Source organism: Epinephelus fuscoguttatus, linkage group LG22 (assembly GCF_011397635.1).
Source record: "Epinephelus fuscoguttatus linkage group LG22, E.fuscoguttatus.final_Chr_v1".
Taxonomy (NCBI): domain Eukaryota; kingdom Metazoa; phylum Chordata; class Actinopteri; order Perciformes; family Serranidae; genus Epinephelus; species Epinephelus fuscoguttatus.
The window spans coordinates 8,783,792-8,811,578 of NC_064773.1; the positions used below are offsets into that span (position 1 = coordinate 8,783,792).

The 27,787-nt window shown below is 42.6% G+C and overlaps 1 protein-coding gene across 3 annotated transcripts in view; it reads right to left on the reverse strand.

Moving 5' to 3' along the window:
• syt1a (synaptotagmin Ia) overlaps positions 1 to 27,787 on the reverse strand; it is a 337,362-nt gene that overhangs the window by 285,145 nt on the left and 24,430 nt on the right. The window lies entirely within an intron of this gene.

Sequence of the window (27,787 nt, forward strand, 5' to 3'; positions counted from 1 at the left end):
AATGACTTCACTCTGGAATAGGTTCGTACACCTGAAGTTTGCATCTGGAGATTGACTGAATGTAAGTTTAAAAGTGGTTGTGGTGACTGATAAAAATGCACAAAATCATCCAGCAATAAAATATGCTGATTATTTATATAGTTAGACATTGATAGTTATAGCAGGAAACTGATGTTACAGATGAAAAGAAATGCCAGTCCCTGTTGCTAGAATGATAAACGATGGATCTTAAAGGGGTTTTCAGAGGGACTTTTGTTGGTTTGCATTTCGTTTACCAGTTTAAATGTGCCACGTTTTGTCGAGTCGCAACCAAGATGGACCATCGCTGGAGTCAAGCCAAAGCACGCCCAACCAGCTTGTTGTGGTGATGTCAGACGGGCTTCATCATCATAATTCAGGGAATAATGCGAATAACGCAAATAAAGAAACCGTCAGAAGAGCATGCATATTTCATATAAAGTTAGCTATAGGAAAAAATAATTTAATTCACTGAGGCCCTCAAATGCTACCGGCAGCTACCCTCAACTTTTAACGTGGTTTCTTGAGTGTTACTCAATACATGCGTTGATTTAATGTAATTTTAATTTAAGTACGTTTTTTAATTTCATATACTTTATTAATTCAATTTTTCACTCCGTTGTCATATACACACAGGCCCGAAATACACACACATGCACAAACAGGACCTATACATGCATTAAATGGAGAGATGTCAGAGTGAGAGGGCTGCCCATGGACAGTCTCTGCTCAAGGGCAACTCGGCAGTGAACTGGCACCTCTCCAGCTACCAGTCCACGTTCCATATTTGGTCCAGATGGGGACTTGAACCGGTGACCCTCCAGTTCCCAACCCAAGTCCCTATGGACTGAGCTACTGCATCAGTCAACACACCTTGAATGTCAATATCACGGCTTTGACCATTCCATTTGTGTTGACTGGCTCTCTTGTATGACATACGCTTTGGTGATGATTGTTTCTTCAAGCCCTGGGCATGTATATGAATTTCAGCTGGATTATGCAAACTGTAAATATTCTATTTCTTCACTTGGAGAAAAACGTGGCAAAGTGTTGTTCCAGTGTGCTTCTGCCAGCACTACACCCATGACTCTGAGACACTGCAAGAAAGCTGGAGGAGATGGGCATTCGGCAAACGTTCAAAAACTCCAATAGTAGAACAAGTTTTTCATAAACGACAGCGGGGGCAACCAGAGAAATGTTCCAGCGGAAGTACAACCGCGTCATCAGTTAAAGACACACCTTCAGGCAGGTAGACCTGTTCTGTGGAAATGCAAATCCCTGCCACACTGGGCTGACGCACCAAGTCAAACTGAATCAAGCCAAGCCAGCACGTGTGTATGGAAAATTGCTATTAGTTTTCATGTTAGCTTGACAGATACTGAATTTGGAGGAAAATTACTAACATTGGTATTTCTGCTTTTTTCAACAAACACACAGGTCTAATGTCACTTTAAAGGATCTCTTAGTACAATTAGGAAATGTACTAAGTGGGAACTTTTACAGCTGAAAATACACGTTAATCACGAAAAAGACATGATCATTAAAAACTGATATCTTAGATATCGACAAGTATCAAGAGATGGTACCAAATTAGTAACAGTTTGTGACTGATCAGTAGCAATATATCAATAACCTCCTGGACAAACAGTGCTGCTATCGGTTTTTATCTTATATAAATTCATCCTAACATAGCTGCCATTTTCTAACTCCTAATCATCCACAAATAATGACAAAGCTGCTGAAGATCCTAACGATACCCATTCCTAATCGTAAAGTATCTGAGGAAGGGTGTTTCCTTATATACACCACTGAACCGTGCAACAGAAGCCCAATTTACAACACATCATTGCATCGTCCTCACCTCTATTTGGATGCATCTCACACAACACATGCTTTGTAATATTCAGAAGTATGTGAGGCAGGAGTACAAAGAAGATCTCTGGTTGGTTAAAGGCAGACTTAATGAACGTGAAGAGAAATCTGAGCAGCCTGGATACAGTATTTCCACCCTTTGATGAAGGAGAAATCATTACCACTGATGTAAGTGCAGGGCGTGCTGCAAATAAAAGGAGCCCAGTACATTATTGCAGTTGCGGTTTATTGAAGGTTGCCACTACAACAGTGGTGCAATCCCATTACTGCAACTGAATGAATTAGGAATATGCCATGCATTCAAATTGATAGGGCAAAAGGTGGCTGGTGGCCAGTGAATCACTCTGATTTTGTATTTGTGCCTAATGAATATTTGCGGAACCATGGCTGCTAACCTCAGTGGAGACTCCATAAAGGGGGGAGGAAAATCATTTTACGGTGAATTAAAGGAAGACGGGACATTTTATGTTTTGGCCATTGCAGAGTGCTTGCCTGATGCGATGGCATTTCATGGTGTGTTGTCTTTGCTCAATTTTCAAATCCTCTGACGCATTCAAAAGAACTCATCATCAGTGCAGCGAGAAACTCTTGATCTTTTGTTTTTCAGGACCATCCTCTGGATTTTAGGACTTTCATCCGTGGGCCTGTTGTGGAGATATTCCACCACAATATATTTAAAAGAACAAAGAGCGTTTTTACTGAGCAGCTCTCTCTTTGGTCTCTCCATTGCATTCTGTTTTGGAAATTCAATTAATTTTCAAGCAGCAGGGTGTCATTTTATTGAAAGGTGTAATTCATCCTTTGTGGTTAGAGAAAGTCATTGTAATCTACATGTGCTGGTTTCCTAAATACTCTCTGAGAGGACATGCTTAGCAATCATTTAGTCCTGGCTTAGCATGATGAAAACGTGAGCTGATTATGTCCATATGCAGAAAGGATGCAGGAATGTTGACGGGTTTTCTGTGAAGTGAGTTACAAGAGTTCATTGAAGTGGGTCCCCCATCAAGTTGGTGTTTTCTTACAGATTGTAGTGTTAAGCTTCTTATAATTGTGGTTAGATTCATTTATGTTAAAAATGTGACTGAAAATTAAACAAATGAAATCCCAAATCTGAATGCTTCATTTACAACACCATAGACTGTATCTTTATATCCTACTGAGACCCGACCTTTCATTTGGAATGCATTTCTAATGTCCCAGTGTCCTCAAACGAGTACTTCCTAACTAACAATGTCTTTTTTTGTTTTATTGCCGTATCAAACTACAAACATTATTAATCACAAATAAACAACCCAGAAAATGTAAAGAGGTTCTGGACCTTGTCCACTTTTGTGTCGGGATCTAGTGCAGACTTACTTGGCAGAGATGCCTCTTCTTGTTTTTACATAGATCAGTGTATTGTGCTCTTACTACTACTGGATGGCACAAAAAGTGTCCACGAATGAGGACAACAGGTCTAAGTTAGTTAGAATTAGGGATGCACCGAAATAAAAATTTGTGGCCAAAGCCGAATAATATTAAACGCTTGGCTGAATACCGAGTACCGAATACCGAATATCGTTGTTTAGTTTTTCATTCTTTTTTGCAGATGAACCCCCTCCAGATTAGTGTTGTCACGGTACCAAAATTGGGGCCCACAGTATGATACCAGTGAAAGTATCACGGTTCTGAGTAGTATCACGATACCACAGCAGGGGTATCGGCAGATGTGCCTTTTGTCATTTATGAAAAGATAAATAACTTTTCTATTATAGGCTACATCAATGATATTTCAATGGAATAAATTACTTATTGACTTATTCATACTTCAAAAACAGCATCAATCAGTGATGAACATAGGGGGGATCAAAATAAAATGAATAAATAAAATAAGAATCAACCAGCCACCCTCCTCCCCTTCATAAGTAAAGAACAGTCCCTAAAGTGCGGTGAGGTTTGTGGGCCGTGAACAGCTCGTTTCTCCTCTGACACGACACCTGTGTTCGGCTGGCTCGGTTGTTCGGGTACTTCTGGGCAGTCCACACGCCAAGAAGAGGACATTATTGGAGCCGACTTATCCGTCGCCAGTAAGCCGATGGCCGCCGTATTTGACAGGAATACATTACTGTCTGTGTCTGTGACCCCCGTTCAACCCATATCCCTAGGTATAATGAAGTATAAGGTCAAGTAAACCCAAAATGTGATGTCCTCATATGAGGACACAGGGTCTCAGGAGGATATATAGTCTCTGTAAAAAGTTTTCCTTTCACTTATTGAGACTGGTAGTAACTTGATGGGTGCTGGTTAAGACATTTTTTCATAAGGCTCATCCCCTGGATAGTAAGCGTAGTCAGGTCATCATCAACATGAGCCAATACAGCATCTGCTGTCACCAGACACCGGGGCAAAGGATTACCGGACTGTCTGTATTAATGTCCAACATACTCATGAATTCAGGTACATTTTATCAGCCTAAATACATGAGGAGATTGTCTACACATGTTCCCCAGGGACCTCCATGCTGCACTGGTGACAAACAGAGTGTCAGAGAGGGCAGGCAGGCAGGCAAGCCAACATGATGCCAGAATAAATAGCAGGGTTTTCCTGACCATTGTACGACTTAGGCACTAGAATTCTTCTTTTCCTCTCTTCAGTCCTGCCTACTTGCACGAGTCCAAAGAAAAATAAAATAACACATCAAAGATGACACAGCGTAGCTTACTGCCAGCCTGAACCTGTACTTCTGGAGTGGAAGAGGCCCGTCCTGATAGTCACTAGCATGCCAACCCCTGGCAACAAGCCACAAGTCCGTCGTTTGTAGTGTAACCCTCCAACAACTTCATCCTCCACTCTGTGAATCCACCACCAAATCACCCCACCATAATGGAGGTAACTGCAGTGTTGCCTGAGCTTAGCTAAGCTTGTCCATTAGTCCCAAGAGGCATCACTTGGTTTTGTCTTTGTCAGCCAAATTTTTGTCTTAAACTGAGTAGTACTGGGCTACTCCTATGAAAGGTCGGTAATTTCGTTGTTTACTGTTGGAATATTCTTACAAAGTTAAAGTTCATTGCTCTTTGAAAGGGCGTACTTGCAACATTATGGTATTGTACCATAATGATATCATTATGGTATTGTACCATAATGATATCATTATATCAGTGACATAAAATGGTCAATTATTTCTGGGACAATATATCTTCAAACAAAAGTAAAAGGACAGGCCCACATCACTGAAAATAAGTAAAGTCACACGTCGCTGCTGTTGCTATGATTTCAACACGGATTTGTTGTTCACAGTGTAGCATCAACGGGGAAAACAATAGGTCAACAGTTTCACTTTCAGAATTTTGTGTCAGGGATGCAGAACACATACGTAGCAACATCACTGAGTATGCACACGTGCTCTTTTTGCATTTTCCCTTTCTCGTTGCATTTGGGAGGATACCATGCAAATTGTAGAAATCCTTTCAGTTTTTGGTCATGAATGCAGGTTGGAGATATCCACCTGAGGTGTGGTAATGCAGTATGTATATTGTTCTTGGTTCACTGGCTCCTCTTCACTCTGCTGATATCTTCACAAAGTGAAAAAAGGGAAATGAAAGATAGTGTGAGGGCCACCTCTCTCTGGGGGTATACACTTCAAACACATGCCCCTGAAATCCAGCCAGTGTCTGCCTCTCTCTGTGTGTGACAACATGGAAATTTTGACATTTCTATGGCTTTAGAATTCAGCATCGGGCTGTGGGGCTTTGAGACTGCTCCTCCACGAAAGAGAAGGGATCTGTAATTTTTCCAACTCTTCACAGAATTAAAAGACTGCTTTGAAAATATTTTGAGCTCATAACCACAATAAACATCAACTCTCCAGAAAGGCAGCAGTTCTTATTCTAGGATCAGCTCATGCCAGCTACTGTACCTTGACTACAACTCCTACAACAAATCTTTTGAGTCCAAGTGGATGTTTGCGCCAAATTAGGAGAAATTTCCTCATAGCATTCTTCAAATTTGGTGCTCCTAAGAATGAGATGGAAGCAAGGTCAAAGAGCCCCTTGACCACAAAATCTTATCAGTTAATCTTCTGAGTCCAAGTGGATGTTTGCGCCAAATTAGGAGAAATTTCCTCATAGCATTCTTCAGATTTGGAAGTCCTAAGAATGAGATGGATGCAAGGTCAAAGAGCCCCTTGACCACAAAATCTTATCAGTTAATCTCTAAGCCCAAGTGGACATTTGTGCCAAATTTGAAGAAATTCCCACCAGGCATTTTCGAGAAATCAGATTCACAAAATGAGACAGATGGACAACTCAAAAACATAATGCCTCCAGCCACAGCTATCACCAGCGCGGAGGCATAAAAATTAAAATATCTTTTGTCTGTCCAAAAAGTGTGTACTCACTTTATTTGCACAATTTCGGTCCTCAGAAATTCATTACGAAACCTTGTAAATAAACAAATTTGAGGACATTCCCTCAAGGCGTTCTTGAGATACTGCATTCACAAGAAAGAGTCAGACGAGGTCACAGTGACCTTGACCTTTGACCACAAAAAAGTAATCAATTCTTCCTTGTGTACAGCTGTGCCAAATATGAAAACATTCAATCACGGGGTTTTTAAGATATAGCGTTCATGAGATTGGGAATAGACAGACAGATGGACAGATAACTTATCTATCGCTGGCACGGAGGTATTAATAGATTAAAAACATGACAAGACATGATTACATTGTATTTGTTCAATCAAAGGTCAATTGTTGCCAGCACTAATAAAATCATGATCACTGGAGCCTGAGACTTGCCTCATCAAACTATAAACAATTCGAGTCAGTCTGTGCAATATCCTTTCATCAGTTGTAAAGTTGCTGAAGTACCCCTTGTTTTCTACACCACAGAGATCACATCATTTAGTCAGAACACTTGATAAAATGAGCTTTAAGTGCAGCTTTTGATGCCTCATGAGGGCCACCTGTCCCCTGCGTCACCAGCCAAGCTGTCTTACTTTGGAATAAACTTCACACGCAGACCCCAAAAACATTCACCATTCTAAAACCATTCTGTTCCGCCATTTAAACAACGCCACATCTTTGATCTTGGTGCAATTTCCCCCCAGTCAAAAACTTCCTGGTGCTTTCATCTTAGCAGCGGCTGAACGAGGAACTCTGTCTGGAAACAGGTGTTCTGGTTGTTTGATGTTAGCCTGCGGTGGTCCGGCAGGTTTGGAAACATGAAGCAATCGTGACCCCATTCTGGAAGACCCACAACACACTCTCCCCCCCTCCTCGTTCCTTTCTGATGAGGCAGCCAGGTGCCAAAAATACACGCAGCTGTGTTGAATAAAACATCTGACACACTGACTCCCTGACTGATGGTGGGACAGAAGGAGCCACCCCGGGGACGGAGGGGTCTGGGACTCACTGCATCTATACCCTCAACTCATTACACAAGATAATGAGAAAGTTTCAGTGAAGTCTGCTGAAGCAATGAGGCTCAGCCTGGACTGCTGCTGCTGTGGGTGAAGGAGGGAGCTGTCCTGTAGGCTGTGGTGCTGAATCTGACTCTGCTCCTGCAACACAGTGACTTGAGCTGGGTGTGCAGGGGAGTGTCTTGTTTGCCAAAAGGCACAAACGTGATGCAGCTGCTTGACCCAAATGAGCATAGTGTAAAAGGCTCAGAGTTTTTGTTTATTGATTTATTGAAGAGAAAACATCCAGGATTTTCAGATTTTTTTTTTTTTTTTTTTTTTTTGAGAAAAAGGTGGCAAAGGCAAGAAACTTGAGTGATGACGTCAAAACCAAAAGACTGTTAAAGTTGTCCCCAGTCTCTCCTAATCAAGCCTGTGTTTCCAGTCCGGAGACAAAAAGACTCAAATCCTGAAGAAGTGCAGATGAGACAGAGCTGGTCTACATAAAGACGCCATGTAAGTTGCGTGGGCACAATTCAGTACAAAACAAAGCTTTATGTAAACTTTGTCAGAAAACAGCAGAGTGTATGGCAGCCTCTATGGAAGCGTTCAGTGTAGTGTGTGTGTGGCAAGCAAGGAAAGAGCGATGGTGTGTCTGCACTTGGCACAGGAAGGTGAGTTAGACGTCAGGTTAGTAATAAACCATGAACTGTTATGTTAGCTTTAATGGTAGTTTAATGACTTGTAGGTGTGGGTGTGGTAGAGGCAGGTATATCACACTTGGGCATTGGTGGCATTGAATCATTAGCTGCTATTAGCCGCACCTGGGGAGAGAGTATGGGAGGCCCTTGAGCTGAACGGGCACACTACGAGGAAGACGGCAGACGCAAGACATTCAGAAGAAAAAAGAGAATGAAAAAGCATTTGACACGCCCCACAAATCATCCATGTAAATACACATTCACTCTGAACAACCACAAAGAGGAGTGAGCTGGCTGACTGGACAAACAGAACTGCACCCAAGGGGTGTCGAGAGTCGGTCGAGAGGAGCAAGAGCAGTGGCCTGGTGGTGAGTCAACCACACAGTCACCCAGGGAAGTCCAGGTACATTTCTCACGTCTAATGCAACATGTAGGGAGAGGCACTAAGTTACGGGCTTGCTAGCCTACGCTAATGAGGTTTCACATGCCTTGTCTGAAGCCCCAGATGAGTGAGGCTATCTTAGCAGAGCATAGAGAAATTAAGTCGCATGTTTTGTATCATCTGATTAGCTCTTCTGATTGGCCTTCAAACTATTTAGAACAAATATTGGCCAACTGATTGGTGCACCCTTGTCTGTGGGTGTTGAATTTATAACCCTTCCTGTCCCAGACTGTGGCTGCTTAAAGTAAAGATAGTTGCGTAACTGCGTATGAGGAGCGGCGCTAATCATTTTAAACCCTGAATGTATTTTCAGTGACATAAGATTCACTTAAACCGGTTTCCACATGGATATATGCACCCACAAGTTGGTGCAAGTTCGAGAAGCAAGAAAATGCTGAGGATACAATAGTTCATAGAAGATAAAAATAGCACTGCAGTCCCTCTAAATAAATTCTTTGTAACCTTTTTGGTTGTGAGAGACATAATGTCCACCTGTCACCAATAATCACCATTTGCACCTGCCTGTCTGTCAACTGAATTCTTTTCCACAGCATATTAAATGACCTTTTAAAGGTCTGAAAAGACAAAATATTCAATGACTGACAAGAAAACCATCTGTGATATTCCCTTATTTGGTGTTTAGGCGATGGTGGTGGAAAGCACTGTCTAACACGTCGGGCTGAATTCTCCCATGTGTATTTGACTAGGTTGAGATCACATCATTTTCATACTCATTAAACCATTAAGTGACCCCTTGTGCCCTGTATAGACGCATCTGCATTCATTATGTCTCTGCGCTCATTTATTCAGCCTTTTCATTACTTTGTGACCCATCTGTATGCATATATTACATTATATAGAGGCATTATATCATCACCTGCTCTGAGTCACAGATAATAAATGCGTGTTTGGGGGGTTAGCATTGTAAAGCAGGGCTGTTTATCACTGGTAACATCATCCCACCATGTCATTAACACACTTCCTCTCCGTGACAGACGGCATCTCCAGGCCTGTGGAGGTCGGCCTCATAGGAAGTGAGAAAGTAGTGCACTTCCTCCAAGGTTGAAATAGGACAAAACACAGCTATACACAGACAAACTGAGCATCAGGTTATTTTTATCAACAGGCAAGGAGTCATTTTGATCCACATGCTGGCACACCACCAAGACCCAGTGTATTTAGCTGCATATCGATTCAACATTTAAGAGACTAGTTCACTGGCTGTATCAGATTACGGGAGCCGCTGCCCCTTTAAGCCTCTGAGCAACACCAAATCCTGTTTTGAATAAGATTACAAGAGAAACGGGTCTATTTGGTTAATGTGAAGGATGTGAAACACAAGAATCAGGAAGGTATTAACAGGATTCACTGACTCTTCAGTAACTGTTCAGACCCCCTGATGATCCAAACTCTGTTAACGAACCTGGGTGATATTCAATAAATATTATGTCTGTTATATTAACACAGATCTGGCTGTGTTCCAGGCAATCAGAGAAGTCTGCAATGATGCCTCTGAGGCACAACATCAAGCTCACAAATTGTGTCAAACACACATCAAAGGAGGGCTGGTGAGGCAGGTCAATGCAGGAAACAATAATTTAGCCTCTGTGGGACAATTTTAACAGCCATTAAATGAATGATATTATACTCTGTGGTGCACCTTTTTATTTTCCTGCTCTAAACGTATTTATTTGGAGTACGGCTGCATAATATGAGGAAAATATGCAACACACGATAACTGCTGAATATCGCAGTAACAATATTACTTGCGATAAATAAACAGGTTTCAAAGTGGACTCAGTTCTTAACACAGACTTGCAAAGTGTCTATAAATGCCACAGTAATCAGCAAGTTTTTTTCCCCACCATTATAAGACTTACAAAACTTAAATGCCTCCATCCACGCCTACTTAGACCATTCAAAAGTCGACACAGCGTAGCTTACCTGCAGCTGCACTTTTGGAGTGGAAGTTGTTAGCTTGCCAAACCCTAGCAACGAGTCAAAGAGTGTGTTGTTTTTCAGTTTTACTCCATGAATCCACCAGCAAACACTCCGGCTCCCAGGCCGTCCATCCCCGAGAGCCGAATGCAGCACAACGGCTGGATTACAGAGGTAACTGTGGAGTTTCAGGAGCTTCACTAAGCTTGACTATAAGTTGCAAGAGGCATCACTTGGTTTTGATTTTTGTCGGCAAAATTTTGCATTAAGTCTCAAATTGAGTAATTTTGGGCTACTCCGATGAAGGTACTATAATTTTATATATACTTTCTCAAATATTTTAACAGGTGTTAACTATTTTTTTAAAAAATGTGTGAAATATTTTTTCACATTCTAATTTCAGTGTCTGAATATTCCCAAGAATTAAAAGTTAATTGCTCTTTGAAAGGGTGCACTTTCAGTATGGTACCTTTGGAACCAACAGTAACCCTTCAGACATGGTACCTAGACTCTAGTGTTTCCACCACAAACAGTGCTCTTAAATGTGGGCGGGGTTGTTGTCACTCACTGCTCCGTCCAGCACTCACTGTATTCCCTCCTTTATCAGTCTGCACCTCGTCTATCGTCCACAGAACGAGGCTGCACGCCGACATTTCCGGAACAAAATATAACAGGCTGCAGTGAGAGTCTCTCTACACGGGATATTTAAATATAGCAGGTTTGTGCATTTAGTCCTTCTCAGGCAAGCTCAGGGGTTTAGTGTTGCTGTAGCCCACAGGAACAATGATCCACGATGCTTTTTTTTCTCCGAGTGAGGATTAGAATATATGCAGTTCACATAATCCAGTTGAAATTCATGTATATAAATGCTTGAAGATCCACTCATTACTAAAAGTGTCTGTCATATAAAAACTAAAGGGATGGTCAAAGTTGTCACAGTGAAATTTAAGGTGGCACAGTTCCATTGGTACTACCATTTAAAAATTTCCTTTCTGCTTTAAACACATCCACTCCCACTCTCTCCGTCTCAATTGCTATGCACTCCCCAAAGGAGCTACACTACTCTTACAACAGGAGTCATCACTCTTAACCCATTCATATATATCTCTCCAAAGCACAATGAATGCTCTTTTACTTAACTCATACGTTGTTTTAGGATTGACACGGGAAAGATGAGGGAAGTCTCAGAGAGCACTGCCCCAACTTCTTCCCAGCCCAAAGGCCATCAGGCAGTCCTTATTGTTGGACCCTGCCTGATGGTAAAGGCTCTGTCAGTCTTTACACTAACAGTAAAAGAAACAATATCGTGCAGCCCTAATTTGGAGCTTGTCATCCTGCAAATTCGATGAACCAGGCGTTGCCCTGTTGCTGTGTGTTTTCCACTGAATCTCTTTATATATGCACCCAGAGAAAGGATTATACCCAGAGAGAGACTGGTGGGCAGAATGACAGGGGGAGAGATAGCACAGAGGAGTGCCGGAGATAGGAGGCAGACTGAGGGTAAACAGAGAGCCAGTTAGTATGTAGTGACCCCGAAGCTTGGGATGGAGTCATGAGTCACTGACTGTGTTTACTGTACACAGACAGAGACAGTGAGACAACATCATCTACTGGCACACCTCTGAGATTTGGGGGCAATCAGCAACTGGTGATTTCCAGTAGGGATGCAAGAAAAGAGGGTGAGGGAGCGGATGGAGCGGAGGAAGCGGAGCACACAGCTTCTCACAATCACATAAACTGCAAATATCAACAAGGGACTACTGAGAGGACAGAACATTCAGCCAAACAGGTCACATTTCTGGGATTTAAAGCTTCTTCAAAAAGAAGATCCCCAACATATCCAATTAATTTTCACTGCTCGGCTGGTCAGGAGCGAATTGCTGATCAAAGCACAGTATCTCCATTTTGCCTTTTTAAATTATAATGAAATTTGTGTAAGCAAAATTGAAATCCGTGTGCACCAATGTGGAACTAAGGCCAATTAAGAGATGTTAACAGCCCTTCAGAAATTAATGTGCCGACAGTGATGCAGCTTTTGACGCTCATCAGCTCGTCCACAAGTTATCGAAAAAATAAAATGTGAGACATTTAATTATGTGCTGATAATTTGTCAACTTTCTCAAATAAGAAACAAAGCGTGCAGCCTCACTGAGCTATCCTTGTTTGTCTGAATCTTGGGTATTTACAGATGAACAGATGAAGGTGTTGTTGCGAGAGTCTGTTACGCAATGTCATGTCTGATTCTCCAGAGGGACAGCCAGATTCAGGTTACAGCAGTATCTAGTGGTTGTGATGCCTCACTGCACCTGCTCCTCCCAAATCTGCATAGCAAACAGCCCCTGAGCATATCATAATGATAATGAGCTCCAGCCTGCTCGCCACGGCGGACGATGTTGTGTTCACACTTCCATAAAACTAAGTTTTCTATCGATTCAAAGCAGCAACATGTGTCTGTTACAGGTCCACAGCCAGCGCAGGGATATTTTTCTGAGCTTGTCTGCTGCTCAGGCCCCGCGGGGGCTCTTAGCGGGTTGGCCAGCCAGAGTGGGAGGATAGGCTCTGGAGTTATTGATTGAAGCTTCTCATAATCTGTGAGCAGGTCCAGGGGTGCTGCAGGGCTGAGCGGGGCGAGGATGTTTGTGTGTGCTTGTGTGAAGCTCTGACATAGAAGTTGCCCTTCCTGCTGCCACTGAATAGGTTCAGCACCTTTTCTGAGGAGCCAAGGTGGCTTGTGCTCCTGCCATAAAGCGGCTCATTATGTTACACGGTAAAAAGGTCCAAATTCTTCTATATATATCAAAAGGATTTAAGTTTTGGAGGATAATTCTGTCCCCTGCAAAAAGCCTTTACGTGTTTGTAGAGAGATGTGGAACACACAAAGCGCGTCATTGATTTTTAACTGCAGTGTGAATAGTCTTGCTGGCTGACTCAGTCTAATTGTTGGTATTGGTGAAAAAAAAAAAAATCAAATGACTGGTTGTGTTGCCTCCTGCAGAAGCTTTTTGCTTTTCTAGTTCATGGCTCTTTGTTGCCATCTCTGTGCTAACGTGTTGTCAGCTCTTTTCAAAGTAAGTCGGCTTGCTGAGCTTGTTAGAGGATCTCTGCACCTCACAACTTGATCACATGGCTTCTAAATCCTCATATTTCTTCGGCTGCCTTTGTTGTTGCTCCCCTGCAATTGCTGTGGTTGTAACCTGTTGTTGGTTTTCTGAGTTTATGGTTGCCTTTTTAATCTCCCCACACCCCCACTGGCACTGACTATAAATAACCAAAAGATTTCATCGGCATCCGTGGTCACTGTCACTCTTTGTCCTTCAGAGAAAGTAGACTGGACACAGAACGGAAATAATCCAAAGCCAGAGGATGACAGAAGTTCCAGAGGATGGAAAGACAGTGATCCATGGAGACTTTAAAGGGTCAGTTCACCCAAACAAACCAAATTATATTTACTAACTCACCCCAAGTGGAATCTAACAGGGATGCAGCACACACCATAGGGCTGTGCGATTGCCTCTAAATTTCATATTGTGGATTGTCATTGCTCTAGATTGCCAATACACGATTAGGGTTACGGCCTTGGCAGGTGTCTTACGTCGATCACTACCAGTCAGCATGGCGGCCGACACTGACACCGCTGTGGCTTTGGTGGCAAAGAAAAACACCACATCTCCACCGCATTTTTATATTTTTTGTGTTATAATGACGTTATTTTAATATTTTGCATCACATGCAAAAGTCAGCGTTTCTGGCTTGTCAGCGCCGGAGACGTGTTGCTCCTCCTCACTTCAAGTCGCTATCATTAACTTTTAACCTGCAAAGGCGGCAGTGCCGCAACATTGTAGGAGTTTATGAAAGCCCTTGTGAACATTTCAATAGTTACACATTAAAACAATATTTATTTGTAATTACTCTATTTAGGGATGGGTCACGATTTTCAAATTTCGAATAGTTGTTTTATTTTTGAAAAATCAATTTTTTAATGCGACCATTACTATTCGCCGTCTTTGTTTTTCTATTGTGTCTGGCTAAAAGAGGGGCTAAAGACAACGGCGTTTCATCGTCTAGGTGAAAACAGAAAATATATTCGGGAAAAACAGAGATTTTCATTTGGGATGCCTTCAGCATAAAAGAACGCAGTAGAAGACGGACCTGACTTTTTTTAAAATTCAATTCAATTCAATTTTATTTACAAAGCCCAATATCACAACTCACAATTTGCCTCAGAGGCTTTACAGCATACATCTCTGTCCTTGGACCCTCACAGCGTATAAGGAAAAACTCCCCCTCAAAAAACCCTTTAACAGGGGGAAAAAAATGATAGCAACATCAAGAAGCGCAACTTAGGAAGAGTCCCTCTTCCAGGACGGACAGATAATGCCACACTGTGAACAACTAATCTGTGCTGAAGGGGGCAGGGGGAGAGCTAGTTGATGAAAAGCATTAGCAGCCGCTAGCCAGAACTAACAGCTAAAAGAGGTTGCGCTGAGTAACATTACGCAAGGGCCACCGAAATTCTCCATCATTTTCCATCATGGGTAACTGCCCGGCTTGACACATTTGCTCGCAGCTCGTGCAGAAAATAGACCAGATGCCGAAATGATCACTGCAGGGCCGGCGGCGGAGCTGGGCGGCGTGGCCGGTGTGGATGACACAATCGGTTAACATGGGCGCCGTAAGGAAACTGGCTTCACTTCTCGGCGCTTCGAGGCTATTTGCGGCGCTTCCGCAGGCAGTGTGGCCCTGGCGTTATGATGCATTCAAGCTCTGTTCAGTAAAAATGAGCATTAAGTAGCGGTGAATCGTTTTACAATTTGGGGTTTTGTTGGGAATTTGTTGAAAATTCGGTAATTTATTGCAATAATATACGAGTTAAACGAAGAACTGTAAGAAAGGGGTAGGGACATATAAGTTTTACTTCTACCTATTCCTTTTTGGACACTGTTATCTTTGTCTTTGTCTTTTTATATATATTTTTGGTTCAAAATAGTCATTCATTCATTCATTCAACATCAGTATTGGTTGATGTAAGCTTTGTTGTCATCAGCAAATAGGATGACATTGACCGATGACAGTGGCCAATGTTTATCTATTGTGTGACATCTGTATTACACAGGCTAAAAAGCAGGGCTCAAGACTAACGGCCACAAACTTAAACTAATGAGCAGGTTCAACAACAGTACAATGATCATCAGGTCAATGGGCTCTGTGATGTCACTGTTGCGATGTGATGGCTCATATCAGCCATCATCCTGTCGTCTTGGGGACGATATAAAACATGTTCAGGACGAACATGATCTTGACGAGATCTTCCCAAGGATGCTGTCAGTACAAATGGATGCAATAAACTCACTATCAAGGTGTCAGAAGATTACTTTGCTTCTTTTGCAAATGGGGACTAAATAACCACAAAAACAAAATACAACAGCAACAAAAACAGCAGTATCAGTATCAGCCCGAAGCTTCACAATCGTGCACCCCTCGTATCTCTGCCTCTAACCTAACACAATGAAGGTGAAAGACATTTTGTTTGTGGAGCCTGAAGCACCAAAAAATTACACTTGAAAAACCCAATCAACATGTTTCTCTGGAAACAATGTCCCAGTTATTTGGGGATAATCAGCCAATCTTGGTGTTAACAGTCATTTCATCTTTATTGTGATTTGGCGGCATTAAAGTTGAATAATATTCAGCCTGGGTACCACTTTTAATTGGAATACTTGTTGTTAACGGCGACAGCCTTGCAGAGTTTGTTTTGCAATGCACAATGCATGCATAATCCACATTTGTAAGTGGCTGCCTCTTCATTAACAACGTTTAAGAAATGAATGTGAGGAAATCCATCATTATCGCAACTCGCAATCACCAAACCCTACAGCGGGTGCAAACTCATAATCTCAGGCAATTTGCATATGCAATTAGTGTGAGCTTCAAGGAAAGGATGTGATTGACAGGACTGAAATGTTTTGCCTAGTTGGTCTGATTGAACCCAATTTAGAGAGTAACCATGGTCGACTTTATGGGAAATGTTTTGCACATTGTATCTCTCAAGCCAATTTTGAGATACTTACGTATGCCTGACACCCCTCCTGGAGTATAGGCTGCCAACAAGGAACCTATTTTGAGATACTACAGCAGTTGAATAATGAAAATATTGTTTGACAGCTTGACCTCCAGGCCCCAACTGCAGCAAATATGTCCAAGAAACCAAATTTGCTCACCAATTTGCTGGCCAAAAAGCACTGTATTACTGGTGCACACAGAGACACCAGATACACACTACAGACACAGACCTGACAGTAAGGAAAATTCTTCAATTGTTCGGCACCGAGTCCATTTTTCAGGAGTTTTGATGATTTTGTCACCAAGAAACAAAAAAATCACGCTGCCAGTTTGATGGAACTGACATAGGAGGCATTATATTTTTGCCCCAGTGCTTGTCTTCCTTTCTTTCTCATGTTTACACCCCCATCCTCAAGGTTACTCATCTGGCTGGTGGAGTAGAAATCAATGGCAAGTACAGGCCTGAGAGTTTAAGAATCTCGCTGTGCGTATGGGACGTGAAGGGACAGCCATGTTTCATTAGAAATTCAAGGCCAATCTGTTCCCAGCGAGGGAAAGCAGGATGTCAAGGTAATGAGTTAATTTAGGAGATAAGGAACAGCAAATGTAATCTCTGAAATTTTACCAGCAGCAAAAATGGCTCCTGAAGCCTGAAGCCCAGCCTATCGGAGGGTAAAAAAGTCACCCATTATCATGATAGTCTAAGCTCTCCGTTCTCTACAAGGCAGTAAATATGGGCAATCATCCTCTCAGAATATTGTAAAGTTTAACCTCAGGCTTCATTGTAAAGATCCCATTAAACCCTCTGGTGTGAATAACTGAGCGGGGATCACTTCAGATGCTTTAGCTTAAGCAGCAAAGAGCAGGAAGTCAAACAGCTTAAGAGACCACAATAATTTCTGCCACTATCGCAGACCCCAGACTACCCAGTATGCCAGCATTATATCAAATTTAAGCAGATGCCTAGTTATTATCCCCAAGTGGGTCGGGTCGGCCCCGTGGCGCTGTGGTAATGAGTGTTTTTTCGTCTGACTGGGTGGACATGTTTTGGAAGAAAGGCCGCTGTCTGCCCCCCCAAGATGCTGCGCTTTGAGAATGAACTCCGCACAGCACGGACCTATATGCCTCCACATTTGCATCATCCTTCACGGGAGCCCCAAACATGTCAAGACCGCTCCATTTCTCAAGGATGAATTGGTTTGTAGAGTAAACAAGAGAAGTGGAAATTGAGGCCACTTGCTGTTATATCTCCCCCCATCTTTTGAGCTGTGGGCTTTCGCTGGTTGTGCCATTATTCCGGCAATTTACTCTTACTGTGTCGGTTGGCAGTTCCCTCAAATGAAAATATTCCTGTAGTTGAGGGTGTAATACCATGTTTTGTTTTTTTAATCTACGTAAAAAGGGGACCCCCTGAAGAAGGAGCAGGGACAGCGGTGCGACGTAATGAGAGCAGCTTATGATAGATAACCAGACGGATCACGTAGAGCGATGTACAACACTCGCACGTGCCATGTACAGTACAGTGGCTGATGGGTGAGGAAGAGCATGGGAGAGGCAGCTGGCATGACAACCTACAGCAGGCAGGAGACTTGGTTGCCATGGCGACAAACAAGGATGTTTGCATCAGAGGCAAATCTCAGTGGCGGTCGGCAGCGGAGGGCACACATGCTGCTCGACTAACAGTAATGGAGAATTGCCGGGGCCAGAGATGAGAAAAGGTGGGGTGAAAGGGAGGAATGCCTTTTCCTTATCACTCCCGCACAATCTCTTTCCCACAGCAGGGCTGAGCCACGCTGTAGGAGGGGGGTTCCTGTCCAACAGGGACACAAGGACTCACTCGTTCAACAGCTAATGACCCCTCTTGCATTGCTGTATTAGAGAGAAGAATTAAATCATCTTCACAGTAGGGTCACTTGGAAATATTAAGGCTGTAACGGTGTGTTTTGTGTCTGTTCATTTACTCTTTTTAATCCATCCACGGTGAATTTAATAAGCATGCAATGACCTTGATTGGTAGCAAAAACATGCAGCCATGAGACTCACTTGAGAAAGCTGCTCTCTTCAGTCCAATGTGAACTCAGTTGACAGTGAGAGAAGCAATAAGTTGTATATCTGTGACAACTATTCAAGCTTTCCAGCACATGTTGAATTTATCGTGACAAGTTTAAAATTCCACCAAGGTCATTTGTGTCACAGCCAGGGCAGTGCAGGGTGACACTGATTTTAATTGCCTTTTTTTTTTACTCCATCATGTCCGTGTATTTTGCACACACTGCCAGGGTGTCGTGTTGCTTTATGACTCATGCATCCTCCGAGGGCGCCCAGGAGCAGCAAGTAAACTGTAAGCAGAGCCAAGAGGCAACTTATTGGACGCAGCTTTTTCTGTTTCCCCTCGTCGTGCTGACATATTCTGGGGACACTGACGGAGCCTCTGGAGGATTGTGAGCTTGTACGAGCTGTAAAAATCACAATTAGCCTTTTCTCCTTTAGATAAGACTCGGCATGATGCGTTGAGTTGTGAATGTGTCATTTTGTTCAAATTGATGCATTCCACTTTGTGACAGTCGGTCCACATTACTTAATTTACACCAAAAATTGCAGCCGTTTTGCTCTTACAAACTCATGAATGGGAGGTAGGCTAAAGAATGGACACTAGTAATTTGGATTCCAGGCTCATCTCCATACTGACACTTTACACTTAATACAGAGTGGCTAAATCAACAGGGGACCATGGTGGAGCACCTCTAATCTAATCATTTCGGACAAAAAAAATGAACAATGTGAGCCAAAAACACAATTACACAAAGAACAGCAGTTGGTTAGGTTATTACTGACATTACCCTGGAGGTAAGGTGCCACGCTCTCCTCTATTTTCTTTTCTACCGCCTTCAACGTGATCTCATCCCTGCTCCTCATATTTTGCCAGCTGGGCAGAAGCCGTTGGCATTCCTGAAATAAAGCTGAGGGGAGTCTTTTGCATTGTATCTTGACGCAGCGTGAAGAAGGGGATTAAGTTTTGGTTTTTTTAAAAGATATTTTTTAGGGCATTTTTGCCTTTAATGGACAGGACAGGTAGGTTTTGGGGGGGGGGGGGGGTGACATGCAGCAAAGGGCCACAGGCTGGACTCGAACCTCGAATAGCCTTGTACATGGGGCGCCTGCTCTACCCACTAAGCCACTGACGCCCCAGAACGGGGATTAAGTTAAGGCAAGGCAAGGCAACTACTTAGTGATGGGAAGGAAAGAAACATAGAGGGAGAGGGTTGGTGGTTAGATTTAGGCAACTATACTACTTAGTTAAGGTGAGGAAAAAAGCACAGATGAAAGAGGTCAGCTATTAGGTTTAGGCAACAAAAGTACTTGGTTATGATTAGGAAAGGACAACAGACATCACAAAAAGAACACTAGGCTTTAAATGTCACAAACAGGGCGGTAAGAGGGGGTCAGTCTTTAGATTAAGGAAACAAAACTACTTGGTTATGGTTAAGAAAAGATCCCAGATGGAAGGGGTTGGCTGTTAGGTTAGGCAACTAAACTACTTGGTTATGGTTAAGGACATATCAGAGATGTCGCTAAAGAAACACCTGTCTTTAAGTGGCACAAACGCGGTGGTAAGAAAGGGTCGGCGGTTAGGTTTAGGCAACAAAACTACTTTGTTATGGTTAAGAAAAGATCACAGACTGAGGGGGCTCGCCATTAGATTTAAACAGCAAAACTACTTGGTTATAGTTAGGGAGTTAGATCGCAGATGGAAGGGTCATCAGTCAGGTTTAGGCAACAAATCTTCCTGGTTATGGTAAAGGAAAGATCGAAGACATCTGGCACAAACATGGCAGTAAAAAGGGGTCGGCGGTTAGGTTTAGACAACAAAACTCTTCGGTTACAGTTGAGAAAAGATTGGAAATGTCACTAAAGAAACACCCCTCTTCAAGTGGCACAAACGTGGCAGTAAGAAGGCTTTTAGAGGTTGGGCTTAGGCAACAAAACTACTTGGTTAGGCGTTCGGAGAAGATCACGAATGGAGGGGGTCACCAGATAGACTGAGGCAACAAAACTACTTGGTAATGATTAGGAAAAGATGGCCGATGTCGCTAAAAGAACACCCGGCTTTAAATGGCACAAACACCACAATTGATGTTGTTGTTGATTGGTCTTGAACACCACTCTCCTGGGTCAAATTCTCGTGTTTGTTGGACCTACCCACCTCAGCCGCCCACCCTGAGTGGACTTTCATGCTCTTTAGACTGCGCATGCTGCTTTGAGCATCCAATAATGACACAGATGGATTTATATGAAATTGGAGGAAAGCCCAGTACGTCTAACACACACATGAAATGGTGCCACTAGCATCATGAGTGAGTGAGTGGAGGCTGCTGCCTTGATATCAGCATGTTGAGCAGGTGCATCATGGGATGCCCCCATGTGTCTTTAGGGCTGGGTGGATGTGCATGAGCGTTTAAGGTAAGCATGGGAACAGAAGGATGGCCTTTTTTTTAAAAACACCTTATTACATTCATGAAACATTAAAAATGTCCTCCAGTGCCTCTTTTTTATGCTGCTTGCCCTTCAGTAATAATTAATACAGTCTTTCATTAGGCAAAGGGGATGTTTCACCCACTATGTAGAGGCGAGGCTGGGGGCTCAGGAGGACAGACATGGAGCACACGGGGCAAGGCTTCTGTCCCTCTGCGGTCCCACACACCCAGATGGTATTAATCTCTAATAACTTCCCCACAAAGCACCTTCAGGCAGCGGCAGGAGAAATGCTATGGGTAGGTGATGCGTTTTACCAGCCCTAAGTATGAATCAGGATATTAAAAAATTGTAGGAGGGCAAAAGCAATTTCCCCCTAAAGGGGATTTTAAAATTACAGCTCTCAGACTGGAAGTTTTGCCATAAAATCATTTTCTCGTCCTTACCTATCACAATGAAACACCTCCCCTCCGCCACCGTCGCTATACGTGGACACCCAAGATAACTTCTGTAAATGAAAATCTCTCTGCCAGACAGTCATGACAAAGCCATGAAATAAAGGCTCCATAACTACACTTTGTACAGGCTATTGTACATTTATGACAGGCAGTCAAAATTAATAACATCCAGTAATATTATTTTTTCTGAGGACTTTCCCTGGGAAGAGAAATCTAAGTTAAGTCATTGTAACATTAATTTTCTCTGACTACTCTGAAGCCATTCACTTATGTATATTTAATTAAGCAGACTGTTGTTGAATCTGCAAACTGAGGCAGACATATCCAACACAGACTTTTTTTTTTTTGACTGGCTTCATTAGACATTGCTCAGGCTTCGGGGCTGATCCCTTCCGACTCACTGCGACTTAACAGCAACTGTTTTGACCGAGCAGCAGCTGATAAATATGAATTTAAATGCAGTGGCATACAGCTGGAAGAATGGGCTTTTGTCGCTCACCAAACAATGCTGTGGTTCCTCTGCACAAATGAAAACACCCTCATAAGCTTTGTTGCATTGTGAGAAAAGGTCCCGCTCATGCTCTGTTAAATTCAGCGGCTTTACACCATATGATATGCTGTCAAATATGCTGCATGATGAAGTCAGCAGAGAAGACTCAAGTTGACATTTGGGAGATGCTGTTTTTTATTTTTGCTGACATCTTTCGTCCCTGGAATTGTATTAAATGTCCAAGAGTTGGGGTCTCATCCTTGGTTGCTGTGAGATGAATAAACTACCTCCTTTAATGGAATTTCCTTTATAAGAACACATATGTGTCTTTGTTTAACTCTGCCAATAGAATGAGTATGTGTGTGCGTGTGGATTGATCATGTAATCTGAGTCTTATCTCTGTGGGTATACAGAGATCAAGCAGTCCTGAGTTCTATACACCTCGTCAAACACTGAGCTTCAACTCAGGACTTAGACCAAGATAATTAGCTTATCAGTGTCAGGTCTTTAAAACAACACTGATACCAGTTAGCCTAGCTATAAGAGCTACGAGGAGGAGCTTCCCCAGTTAGTGCCTTATTACTGTACACATAATGGAGTTCAGGGTGGTCTTAGGAAAATGATTTTCAGAAGCAAAATGTGAAATTCAAGGTGCTGGATTCATATTTTACCCTGAATCCTAATGGATAACGTAAGCCATTTTAGACTTTAAGATTTCATAATTTGTTTCGACACGGTTGAGGCACTGTCTACACATATCCAGAATGGAAATCCACATCCCCTCCCTTTACAAAATATCTCCATCCACACTACAAGACAGTCTTGTCTTGTCACAAAGGTGGTAAAGTGTGCAGGCTAACGTTACCTTTCCAAAAACACCCACAGGAGATCTCATCACCATTGATTATCGTTTGATATAAGGACGAAGGAGCTCACTCAAAGATATGAGTGATGCTCTAGACATGCTAAAGTTTTCCTCCGACTTCCTACTGACAACAGTCTAACTCTTGACAATGTGCCACCATTGGCTGGTGCGACCAGGCTTGATCCAAAGCCATCGCATCTGGTGGACATTAAACCACAGAAGAGGTGGCCCAAACAATACTGGGCACAGCACACGCCTTCATTCATCTGTCAAACGGCACATCAATACTAAGTTAAAGTGCAAAGTAGTTATTAGACCACACTGTGCTAAGGAAACGTAGAAAAATCAGTAGTCCGCTAATGCTAATTACATAAAGAAACAATGGCCCTATATGACATCATAGTTTCCTAAAAGCTCCATTTCATATGTCGACTCCAAAGACTGTATAAAAATGGAAAACATGACAACTCCCCAAAAGTGAAGCCAAAACATCTCAATCGCCCCCTGGTGGCTGGCTGCAGTATAGGTCATAAAGGCCACCCTCTCTATGTTAGTGGATGAGACATGGGCCAAACTAGAAACTCAAAGTACACATCAAATAAATTTTTCCCAAAGATGGTTTCTCTCAGTTGAGGTAATTTTATGTTGGGGTGTTTCTGTGGAAAACTTGATACCGCAGAGATTGCTACTGAGCAGTGTCTGGCTCCAAATGACATCACCAGAGCAAGATGGCAACAACCACATCCAGAATATTTTCGCTTCACTTCTGTACAGTGGAAGTAAGTAGAGAGCATTTGTTCACCAATACATAAAGTCAATGGTCCAGAGTTTTGAAAATTCTTTTGAAAACTCTCCTTGCATGTTGACCTTTGGAAACTATCCGTTTTCAAAAATATCTGTACACATATAGACAGGCCCTTATTCTATCCCAAGTGCTACAAGTGCCAAGAGATACTGCCAAAAAAATCAATCTTAATTCTCCACAAAGTGTGTTGGAGTAGCTTCGTCATGTAGCACTTAATAAGATTTTGTCCAGAAATCATCAGTATGATTGAAATGTCTGGCATCAGGATGAAAATAATACGCTGTCACTGTCAGAAAAATCAATTCAGCTGAATTACTTCGCTCTCTTTAATTTTGTTTATTTAATTGAGTTCGACCGATAAGTCACAGTGTGAAATATTCACAACAACCTCACTTGTTTTGACCCTGAGAAGCAATCTATGTGAGCAAACTCTACACTCTAGATTGGATACTGCAGATTTGCATATCTATCTTCAGAGGAGATTTGGAAGGCACATAGAAGCATAAGCCTATATTTAATGTACATACACTGAAGGCATGGTTAATTCGCAAAACAACTTTGTAGAAAATGATCTCACTCTGTGATGCCACGCTGGCTGGCTAACAGGCAGTGTTCAATATTTCAGTTCCATGAAGAAAACAAACACGGCTAATAGAAAACTGTATGCTGTCGTGTTTACCTGGAGGAATCGAAAAACTGCGCGAGTTAATTTAGTCAGATTTCATACTTAATGACAGAAGAAGTATATTTGAAATGTGATGAAGTTTCTTATCAGTTTTTGCTTTACACTGAAAGCTGCTTCTCTCCTCTGCAGCTGAACATTTGCAGTTTGAAACTTGTATGACAGATTGATCTATGATTGACTTTGGGTGTCTTTTGCTGTTTCTCATTACAAGGTCAGTTGGACTGCATACTACATTAGCTTGAGCAGCATTATATATTTTTACAGTGTTCAATCGATGTATTTGACCTACTGTGGCAGTGACACAGTGATCGTGACTGGGCTGTAATTAATAGTCAATCAATAATCAGCTCCACAGGATGAGGGCACAAGGATGAGAAGATCGTAATGATGGATATAGGGAAGTATTTGGACAGAGAGAAAAAGCCCAGCAAGAAGAGAGAGCAGGGAAACTACTCCAGAGGCATCCATCTCCACCAGCATGAGTCGGTCTCTGTGGTGACAGTGTCACTGATCTGGTCACATCCCTACTCACAGGCGCCCACCACCAAATGGCCACCCAAGGTCAAATCATAAGAGAGATGTTATTTATAGCATCCATTCTGCATTGCTATCCAGAGCAGAAACAAACACCCGTCTCATTATTTTTGCCGTCCTGCTGCTTTGGGTACACTTTGCTTTTCCCTGGCTCCACTTCCTTTGCCCTCACCTCCATCCATCTTCTACTAAACTGATCATAAGTGAGAGGCTTCAGACAAATGTAAAGCAATCTTGGCAGACGCCCTTTTATCCTTGCCTTTGGCTTTTTGAAAAGTTCGCCCCAGATAACCAAACAAAAGGTTATTGTTGCTTGGACACCAGGTTTGGGACGTTGGGCCTTTATCTCTCATTAATAGCTGCTTAACAAGCCTGATAAAACATGACAACACCTCAGGCGACAGCTGACTGGCCACTTGATTACTTTGGGAGTCAACATCTGCCCCCGTCCTCTCAAGCTTGGTGTAAATAAGATCAGAAGATGACGTGTTGAGACTTTAGAGCCAAAATTAGGAATCCACAATTTCTCTAGCACTTCATTGCTGCACCTTAAAAGTCGAAGATTTGATTCAGACACCCCTTAGTCGACCGAGATTCGAGGCAACCTCTAGCTCATGTGCCCTCCACTCTGTTTCTCTCTCACACACACATGCAGTGGCACTGAATGCAGTGTCGGGTTTGGTTGCCTATTGCAAAACTTCGGATATTTGCAGGTAATTATCACTTAAGCTCAGAAGCCATAAACTAGTGTTGTCACAATACCAAAATCTTTGTTTCGGTACCAATACCAATATGAATTTTGATACTTTTCGATACTCTTCGGTACTTTTCCTAAAGAAAAGTCCTTTTGGATACAAACCTTTAGAACAATAAATAGTAGGGGTGTAACGGTACCAAAAAATCATGGTTCGGTAAGTTCCTCGGTACAGACATCACGGTTTGGTAACTCAAATGTTTCACCAAGTTGGTGCTGTCTCGTGTTGTCTCCCTTTGCGAGGCAGACTTTCTCGTCTTTTTTCACGTGCGCCAGCTGCGAATGTTGATACAGGTGTTGTGATACACACCACTTTTGCAATCTGTGCTCCAGTAGGAACAAGAAAGGCGTTTGTGTGCATAAATGAGTAAAATAAATTAATGAATTGAATCAATTTCAAAGTACCGGTATTTTCCAAATGCAGTATAGTACCGTTTGGAATACTCTAGTACCGCGGTACTATTTTAGTACCGGTATACCGTGCAACACTACCATAAACCATTCGGGACACCCCTTGAGCGCTTCTCGCTTTCACACTGCTCTCTGGTACAGGCAGCTGCCGACCCAGACCCAGGGTGAGTCTAAGTTGATGGAGGCTTTGCCCTGTCAGGTTCTGAAATAATGTTTTCTTCTGCCATCTGCTTAGAAGTGGAGAATTCACAGCCCACAACAAATTAATACGATACAGTGTCTGGCTTTGTTTGATATGTACATATCAACAAAAATGTTGTACATTTCCAGGCCGTCATTGGCGTAGCTAGTACACATTAGCTTGGAGGGCTTGTTTACTAGAGATGCGCGCGATTAATCTTCTAAACAATTAACAGCCGCCCCATCGCTAGTTGGGACCAGAAATATTAGTCGGTCAAACCAATTAGTGTTTCATTCATGTACAAGGTTGCTTAACTGTCATGCAGCTGCCCGCCACTAGTGGGTGCTACAGAGCCGTCAAACAGCAGTCACTCTCCACGCAGTAATGCTCGAGTAGACTGGAATTTTAAAACAGCACAATGGGAAATAAAGATAATCTGCAAGGTTCAATGTGCCCCACATTTCAGAGGTTATTTATGTATTTTAGATGTTATTTTAGTGGTTAACTTTTGACTGAGTTGCCGTCATTTTCACATTCATACTGCACGGCGCAAAGTGTCTCGTAGCGGCATTTAAAATCTGACATGGTTGTTGAAGATTGTGATTAAAGGCTTCAAAGGGCTCTTAATGCACACAGTATTTTTGGGACAAAGTTTCAAATACTTAATAAATTGTGCTTAATTTTGACTGTTTGAGTGTTTTCCTTTTTTCTTAATTAAAATTTTCGTTTAGTCGACAGGGAAATTAGTCGCCAGGAACATCCCTATTGTTTACTATGTGAACTTTGCTGCCACCCTGAACATCCCACCGAACCACATTTAGTAAATTCTTAAACTCTATTCGAAAAGGAATGAGAAGTCAAATATTTGTGTTGAACAGCCAAATCCAATTCGACTGGCATCATTCTGGGTTGGGTGCAGCTGTAATCCTGACCCCAAACTCATATCACACAATTTCAAATAGCACCCTGTGCCATGACTACACTCAGTCAGGGCTCCCTGAAACCCTGAAAATATCTCCTACCTGTTTCAAAAAGTGATTGCCAGCCAACAGTCCACGCTGCATCCATCAGTGCAGACACAGCCTCAGCCTGTCTGATTCAGTTAGTGCTTATGAAATGGAGCATCTGCAGAAGCTCCCTGAGAGTATGTAAACATAAGCTCTGCCTTGGGAAATGAGCTGAGGGGTCATTTAGATTTGGGTGTGAGAAGCATGGAGTGCTGCCTCGCTCTCACTCTCTCTGTCACCTGGTAACAGTTTGACACATGGGAGCTTCCCGGCTAATGTATTCCGAGCACTAGGCTAAACAGCAACACCTGAGCAACCCCCTAAACCCACTCCCCTCCCCTCCCCTCCTCTCCCTTCTCTTTCTCTCCTGTTGCATTGCCTGAACCTGCCTCCTCAGATATTAGGTAATCCGGGAGCAGGCGAGAGGTGATAGGCCGCCCCAGTCTTTTGACGGTACCTTATTTGTCAGCGAAGCCGCGCTACAATCACCACGGATATGCTTGACATGTTTGCCGAGAGCCAGGAGCCGTTCCTTTTCCGTGTGCACTGTGCAGTAGCCATTCGGCAATCTATCAGTGAACCTGTGAGAGGTGATAAGCCTCCTTTACAGCGTGGGGGGTTCCCGCCAATCACAAAAATAGCTGAGATATTGTACCATATGCAAGTCAAGTGGTTTTTCAATTGTATCTGCTCACTGTATAGATTCATGAGCTTAGA